Genomic DNA, 8,527 nt, shown 5'->3' with positions numbered 1-8,527 from the left:
AAGAATTGCTAACGAAAGGTGGATGGGCAGCTTCACTGTCCAGCCAGACCTAAACTTTTGCTCCCTAAATTTAATTAGAGAAAGATCATAAGTCATGCAGTCTTAAGGAATGGGAGGAAGCTATGCTACAGGGATGGGACAAGAAGAAGGAGGAAAACTACTGAATAAGAACTAAGCAAATCAAATTGACAAGAAAGCCATGCGATGATATGCAAAAAGCCAAGCAAAAAAACGATTGTAAGCACTGGTATTGTCTACAACAGATCTTTTTACAACAGACAACAAAAATAAAATCCGTCTGCAGACGAGGCCGTTGGGGAAAAGCCTATACTTTAACAGTTAATTCACTATAAATTCACCAGCACACCTTCAGTCTCAAGCACACGAACAACCACCTACAGCATCAGTTCTCAACTTTTTGGCTTCTGTGAATTCCCACTTAATAATTACTGGAATATGGAGAACTACCCCACCCCCCCCCACCTCCCCCCTTAATCATTACTGAATTTCCGAGACCCCTAATGTGTCACTATTGGAATCTGATGAATATGGACCACAAATACAGAAACAGGCATTCAAATACAGATATAATGAAACATTTTAAAAAAACACAAATAAAAAATTACATTGAGGCCACACATCCTACATGCTATATTCTGTCTGGTGCACTAAACTGCTCCCACGAATCAATTTAAAGATAAAAGCTTAATTTTTTGTCTCCAATTAAAAAACCCTTCACTTTTACAGAACGCTTTAAAATGGTTAATATTAAAGTTCACTTCGTTATTTGTAGGCACTTTACTAATCTGTTTTCATTTAATTTTCTAAGCAGGTGCAGACGCCCTGGGTCCCAGAAAACAGGTTAAGAACTGCTGATTTGCAACACACTCCATCTTGAAACATGTAACAGCATTTTTGCTTTGTGGGTCACCAAAACTGTGCCACTAGATCACATTAGAATTCACCTAATCAATATGAATGCACATCATGCACTAAAACCAGACCCGAGGCACTGACTAAAAATATACTTCACCTTCTTTACTACATAATTGAACAAACTTTCTCTATTTAAAAGGCTGCCACTGAATGATCCCAAATCCAGGTAACATCAAAAAAAGTTTATCAACAAACCTTCACCAACTGCTTAATCCAGCCACCGGCAAGTAATTTGAATTTGTAGGCCCTTAATCTGCAGTTCACCTGATCATGTGCCCATGGTTTACCCAAAGGGAACAGAGACATTCCATAAGAATGTTGGCCAGAAAATTTCACACTCATACGTCAAAGATATGCCATGTAGTTGGTTCGCACTGTGCTCCCAGACGCCCGGCTCATTAAAACACCCATACACTATCCTCGAGTAGCATACTTTTAGATAGAAGGCTGAATATACACCAAATACATTAAAAATGCAAATAACTGGCTATTAAGGCATTCCACAGAATGTGTAACAACTTAAGTCGCATACATATTCAACAAGCAATGGGCATTCAGCCCAACCTAAAAGAATATGCAAATGACTTGGTACACCCCTCTAGCTTTACGAACCGTAATTCAAAAGATTAAGCTTGACACACCCTATTGAGCATACACCCCTAGGACAGAACCAGACTCCGGTCTGCGAGAGAAATCTTTGTAAAGTCACACCATGCACTACTGAAAGGCACTGCAACGTTATATCAATAGCAAAATGTGTGTTATACAAATGACAATTAACAATACAAATACAGGGAGTGCAGAATTATTAGGCAAGTTGTATTTTTGAGGATTAATTTTATTATTGAACAACAACCATGTTCTCAATGAACCCAAAAAACTCATTAATATCAAAGCTGAATATTTTTGGAAGTAGTTTTTAGTTTGTTTTTAGTTTTAGCTATGTTAGGGGGATATCTGTGTGTGCAGGTGACTATTACTGTGCATAATTATTAGGCAACTTAACAAAAAAAAATATATACCCATTTCAATTATTTATTATTACCAGTGAAACCAATATAACATCTCAACATTCACAAATATACATTTCTGACATTCAAAAACAAAAACAAATCCGTGACCAATATAGCCACCTTTCTTTGCAAGGACACTCAAAAGCCTGCCATCCATGGATTCTGTCAGTGTTTTGATCTATTCACCATCAACATTGCGTGCAGCAGCAACCACAGCCTCCCAGACACTGTTCAGAGAGGTGTACTATTTTCCCTCCTTGTAAATCTCACATTTGATGATGGACCACAGGTTCTCAATGGGGTTCAGATCAGGTGAACAAGGAGGCCATGTCATTAGATTTCCTTCTTTTATACCCTTTCTTGCCAGCCACGCTGTGGAGTACTTGGACGCGTGTGATGGAGCATTGTCCTGCATGAAAATCATGTTTTTCTTGAAGGATGCAGACTTCTTCCTGTACCACTGCTTGAAGAAGGTGTCTTCCAGGAACTGGAAGTTGAGCTTGACTCCATCCTCAACCCGAAAAGGCCCCACAAGCTCATCTTTGATGATACCAGCCCAAACCAGTACTCCACATCCACCTTGCTGGCGTCTGAGTCGGACTGGAGCTCTCTGCCCTTTACCAATCCAGCCACGGGCCCATCCATCTGGCCCATCAAGACTCACTCTCATTTCATCAGTCCATAAAACCTTAGAAAAATCAGTCTTGAGATATTTCTTGGCCCAGTCTTGACGTTTCAGCTTGTGTGTCTTGTTCAGTGGTGGCCGTCTTTCAGCCTTTCTTACCTTGGCCATGTCTCTGAGTATTGCACACCTTGTGCTTTTGGGCACTCCAGTGATGTTGCAGCTCTGAAATATGGCCAAACTGGTGGCAAGTGGCATCGTGGCAGCTGCACGCTTGACTTTTCTCAGTTCATGGGCAGTTATTTTGCGCCTTGGTTTTTCCACACGCTTCTTGCGACCCTGTTGACTATTTTGAATGAAACGCTTGATTGTTCGATGATCACGCTTCAGAAGCTTTGCAATTTTAAGAGTGCTGCATCCCTCTGCAAGATATCTCACTATTTTTGACTTTTCTGAGCCTGTCAAGTCCTTCTTTTGACCCATTTTGCCAAAGGAAAGGAAGTTGCCTAATAATTATGCACACCTGATATAGGGTGTTGATGTCATTAGACCACACCCCTTCTCATTACAGAGATGCACATCACCTAATATGCTTAATTGGTAGTAGGCTTTCGAGCCTATACAGGTTGGAGTCAGACAACATGCATAAAGAGGATGATGTGGTCAAAATACTCATTTGCCTAATAATTCTGCACTCCCTGTATAGGTTGGACAAGCATAATCAATCAGATGCATTTTGCCCAGAAAGGGTCGTCTAGTTGGCCTCGAGCCAATGAAGAAATGTCACACCAATAACTTTCATTGATAGTACCCTGCACTGAAAATAACTGCCTCGACAGCTATCAACATAAGAGCTCATTAAGGCCAAGCAATGCACCTGCACAATGCCTTCATGTAGGAGGCTGGACTGGCTTGTAGTGAGTACCAAGGGGTACTTGCACCTTGCACCAGGCCCAGTTATCCCTTATTAGTGTATAGGGTGTCTAGCAGCTTAGGCTGATAGATAATGGTAGCTTAGCAGAGCAGCTTAGGCTGAACTAGGAGACGTGTGAAGCTACTACAGTACCACTTAGTGTCATATGCACAATATCATAAGAAAACACAATACACAGTTATACTAAAAATAAAGGTACTTTATTTTTATGACAATATGCCAAAGTATCTTAGAGTGTACCCTCAGTGAGAGGATAGGAAATATACACAAGATATATATACACAATAGCAAAAATATGCAGTATAGTCTTAGAAAACAGTGCAAACAATGTATAGTTACAATAGGATGCAATGGGGAAACATAGGGATAGGGGCAACACAAACCATATACTCCAAAAGTGGAATGCGAACCACGAATGGACCCCAAACCTATGTGACCTTGTAGAGGGTCGCTGGGACTATTAGAAAATAGTGAGAGTTAGAAAAATAACCCTCCCCAAGACCCTGAAAAGTGAGTGCAAAGTGCACTAAAGTTCCCCTAAGGACAAAGAAGTTGTGTTAGAGGAATAATGCAGGAAAGACACAAACCAACAATGCAACAACTGTGGATTTCCAATCTAGGGTACCTGTGGAACAAGGGGACCAAGTCCAAAAGTCACAAGCAAGTTGGAGATGGGCAGATGCCCAGGAAATGCCAGCTGTGGGTGCAAAGAAGCTTCTACTGAACAGAAGAAGCTGCAGTTTCTGCAGGAACGAAAAGGGCTAGAGACTTCCCCTTTGGTGGACGGATCCCTCTCGCCGTGGAGAGTCGTGCAGAAGTGTTTTCCCGCCGAAAGAACGCCAACAAGCCTTGCTAGCTGCAAATCGTGCGGTTAGCGTTTTTGGACGCTGCTGTGGCCCTGGAGGGACCAGGAGGTCGCAAATTGGACCAGCAGAGAGAGGGGACGTCGAGCAAGACAAGGAGCCCTCTCTGAAGCCGGTAGCACCCGGAGAAGTGCCAGAAACAGGCACTACGAGGATGCGTGAGACGGTGCTCGCCGAAGTTGCACAAAGGAGTCCCACGTCGCCGGAGACCAACTTAGAAAGTCGTGCAATGCAGGTTAGAGTGCCGTGGACCCAGGCTTGGCTGTGCACAAAGGATTTCTGCCGGAAGTGCACAGGGGCCGGAGTAGCTGCAAAAGTCGCGGTTCCCAGCAATGCAGCCCAGCGAGGTGAGGCAAGGACTTACCTCCACCAAACTTGGACTGAAGAGTCACTGGACTGTGGGGGTCACTTGGACAGAGTCGCTGGATTCGAGGGACCTCGCTCGTCGTGCTGAGAGGAGACCCAAGGGACCGGTAATGCAGCTTTTTGGTGCCTGCGGTTGCAGGGGGAAGATTCCGTCGACCCACGGGAGATTTCTTCGGAGCTTCTGGTGCAGAGAGGAGGCAGGCTACCCCCACAGCATGCACAAGCAGGAAAACAGTCGAGAAGGCGGCAGGATCAGCGTTACAGAGTTGCAGTAGTCGTCTTTGCTACTATGTTGCAGGTTTGCAGGCTTCCAGCACGGTCAGCAGTCGATTCCTTGGCAGAAGGTGAAGAGAGAGATGCAGAGGAACTCGGATGAGCTCTTGCATTCGTTATCTAAAGTTTCCCCAGAGACAGAGACCCTAAATAGCCAGAAAAGAGGGTTTGGCTACCTAGGAGAGAGGATAGGCTACTAACACCTGAAGGAGCCTATCAGAAGGAGTCTCTGACGTCACCTGGTGGCACTGGCCACTCAGAGCAGTCCAGTGTGCCAGCAGCACTTCTGTTTCCAAGATGGCAGAGGTCTGGAGCACACTGGAGGAGCTCTGGACACCTCCCAGGGGAGGTGCAGGTCAGGGGAGTGGTCACTCCCCTTTCCTTTGTCCAGTTTCGCGCCAGAGCAGGGCTAAGGGGTCCCCTGAACCGGTGTAGACTGGCTTATGCAGAATTGGGCACCTCTGTGCCCAACAAAGCATTTCCAGAGGCTGGGGGAGGCTACCCCTCCCCTGCCTTCACACCATTTTCCAAAGGGAGAGGGTGTCACACCCTCTCTCAGAGGAAGTTCTTTGTTCTGCCATCCTGGGCCAGGCCTGGCTGGACCCCAGGAGGGCAGATGCCTGTCTGAGGGGTTGGCAGCAGCAGCAGCTGCAGTGAAACCCCAGGAAGAGCAGTTTGGCAGTACCAGGGTCTGTGCTACAGACCACTGGGATCATGGGATTGTGCCAACTATGCCAGGATGGCATAGAGGGGGCAATTCCATGATCATAGACATGTTACATGGCCATATTCGGAGTTACCATTGTGAAGCTACATATAGGTAGTGACCTATATGTAGTGCACGCTTGTAATGGTGTCCTGCACTCACAAAGTTCAGGGAATTGGCTCTGAACAATGTGGGGGCACCTTGGCTAGTGCCAGGGTGCCCTCACACTAAGTAACTTTGCACCTAACCTTTACCAGGTAAAGGTTAGACATATAGGTGACTTATAAGTTACTTAAGTGCAGTGTAAAATGGCTGTGAAATAACGTGGACGTTATTTCACTCAGGCTGCAGTGGCAGGCCTGTGTAAGAATTGTCAGAGCTCCCTATGGGTGGCAAAAGAAATGCTGCAGCCCATAGGGATCTCCTGGAACCCCAATACCCTGGGTACCTCAGTACCATATACTAGGGAATTATAAGGGTGTTCCAGTAAGCCAATGTAAATTGGTAAAAATGGTCACTAGCCTGTTAGTGACAATTTGGAAAGAAATGAGAGAGCATAACCACTGAGGTTCTGATTAGCAGAGCCTCAGTGAGACAGTTAGTCACTACACAGGTAACACATTCAGGCACACTTATGAGCACTGGGGCCCTGGGTTACCAGGGTCCCAGTGATACATACAACTAAAACAACATATATACAGTGAAAAATGGGGGTAACATGCCAGGCAAGATGGTACTTTCCTACACTACATAATGATGCTACATTCATTTAACAAAGTACAAACATTACTCTTTTATGGCAGTCATAGCAGTGAAAAAGCCAACCTCTGATGAACCACTGGAGTCTCACATCAGAGCCCAAAAAATAAGTTATGTATGTTAACTGAAAATTGATTTGATTCTAGAGCGGGGCATTTTTGTTGTTAGTATACAACAGTGAAAATGGAGGAAAATGCATCTTATTTGGGTCCTGGTACAAAAGCATGGCACTTGTACTTATAATGGCCAACCATCCTGTATTCTTCCAGCAATTGTGGGTCTTGTCCCATTGCCTGCACAGAGGCACCACAGGTTACCTAATGTCCTGTATTTTGGTTCCCAGACACATTGAACCCACTCTAGGGACAAGCAACTGTCACTCATTCGCCATTTAAGAGCTGTAAAGGTGGCATCTTTGAGTAGTTGAAAGGCTGTGAACTCCAGCACAGCAGGGGTCCTATACAAGCACATTCAGCTACTGAGGTGCAAATCCAGACACCTGCTCTTAAACAACCTTGAATAGGTCAATGAAATGTACGCTGAGGACCTGTCCTATGACTATATCCATAGGGCTTTTTCTTCCATTAAGCCTTTTCAAAGTGCTGACATTTTGTCAGATTAGTGGATAAAGGGAGCATTAATTTCTCTGGAACAGTTTATTAAAGTAGTAGACTCGAGTGTGCACTTCACTACTTGATGCAAAGACTATACATTTATCATCAGATCGCATTTTGGCGAATACACCACAAGACTTGGCATGTCTCCACTCCCACAGGTAATATCCAGTCCACTTGCTTTAATCACACGCTTACTAGCAGCCTTTACGTCGACTCTACATGTGCACAATCTTGCCACAAAAGAAGCAGAGAAATGCATTGAACACCTGACTGTGCAAGAGAACACACTTTGGCCAAACTGGAAGCTGAGATTAAAACCATGTATTTTGGTCCCACATTTCCCAGACCACTAGGCCACAAATGGAATGTCAGTGATTCCCTTCCCATGGAAATGGCACTGTGTTGTAACCTGTGGCTGCAGGGCTTTCTTGGAAAAACAGCATTTTGATAGATACTGCTATTTACCACTGGTGTTTCAAAGCTTAAAACGATTTCATGCCATCTTGGTTCCAGAGCTTTTCATTTTCTAAAGTGGTCTCTCAAAGTTGCAACAGCAAGCAGTAAGGGTATTTCCCTAGGAGGTGGCAGAGATGTTAAAACATAAATGCAATATAAATTGTAATCACACACACACACACACACAATAGCCTAATCTTGTGTGAGCTGTATCTTTAATTTGGCCCGATCAGAGTTGCGGGATATAAAATAAAACCTAGAAAATACGCTAGGTGACTACTAGTCACCCACTCCCCAACAAACGTCTTCAGATGTCTATGCAATAAATATTTCTACACACACATCCACTCTCCTGCAAATTGATAACCGACAGCTGCCCACCCTACTCGTATTCAAGCAGTCTATGCCCTTCACACCTTTGGTTGATACGCTGTACTACCACCCCATTTCAAGTTTGACTTAGCTGCAGTAACACATCCGTCATCAACTTTCCCCTAAAGTTGAACAAAGGGGACTGAGACTACATATTGAGCCCGAGTCACTGCATCCTATTATTCACATTCAACCCTCTTCTAGGTCTAGGGGGACAATAGGTCCCACCCCAAACACACATAACAGTGACTGGATACCATCCCTCTCCGCCACACATACAAGCGCCCTGGTCTCATCTGTCAGACTCTAGCCCCAAGCTCCACCTGACTGCAACAAAACCAAGGAAAAGATCCAGCTGCCAAAGCACTTCTACAATACGTCCACGACACTGCCAGGACGCCCATCATTACGTTAGCCACAATATGAATGTAAACAGCTGACTGTGCTTTCAGGTAACTTGACCCCCTGACAGCTACTTAGTACTTACATGAACCGTCCATATATTCAACCCAATTTCCGTCGTCCGTTGTTGATCTTTTAGCGGATGTCATTTGTCCATAATTCTAAAACTTCCGGGTCGCTTTAAACCAATCTCATGGTTGAACTTATT

The 8,527-nt window shown here is 44.5% G+C and overlaps 1 protein-coding gene across 1 annotated transcript in view; it reads right to left on the bottom strand.

The window, feature by feature from the left end:
* The window catches only part of RAB40C (RAB40C, member RAS oncogene family), a 184,539-nt gene extending 176,047 nt beyond the window's left edge, over positions 1-8,492 (bottom strand). Inside the window, exon 1 of the mRNA XM_069210486.1 lies at positions 8,405-8,492. The gene's annotated coding sequence lies outside the window, so the exon portion shown is untranslated. The remainder of the gene's footprint in view (positions 1-8,404) is intronic.
* Positions 8,493-8,527: the final 35 nt, after the last annotated feature.

Source organism: Pleurodeles waltl, chromosome 10, assembly GCF_031143425.1.
Source record: "Pleurodeles waltl isolate 20211129_DDA chromosome 10, aPleWal1.hap1.20221129, whole genome shotgun sequence".
Taxonomy (NCBI): domain Eukaryota; kingdom Metazoa; phylum Chordata; class Amphibia; order Caudata; family Salamandridae; genus Pleurodeles; species Pleurodeles waltl.
The sequence above is the reverse complement of the archived record's forward strand: the minus strand, read 5'-3'. Positions and strand labels throughout refer to the sequence as shown.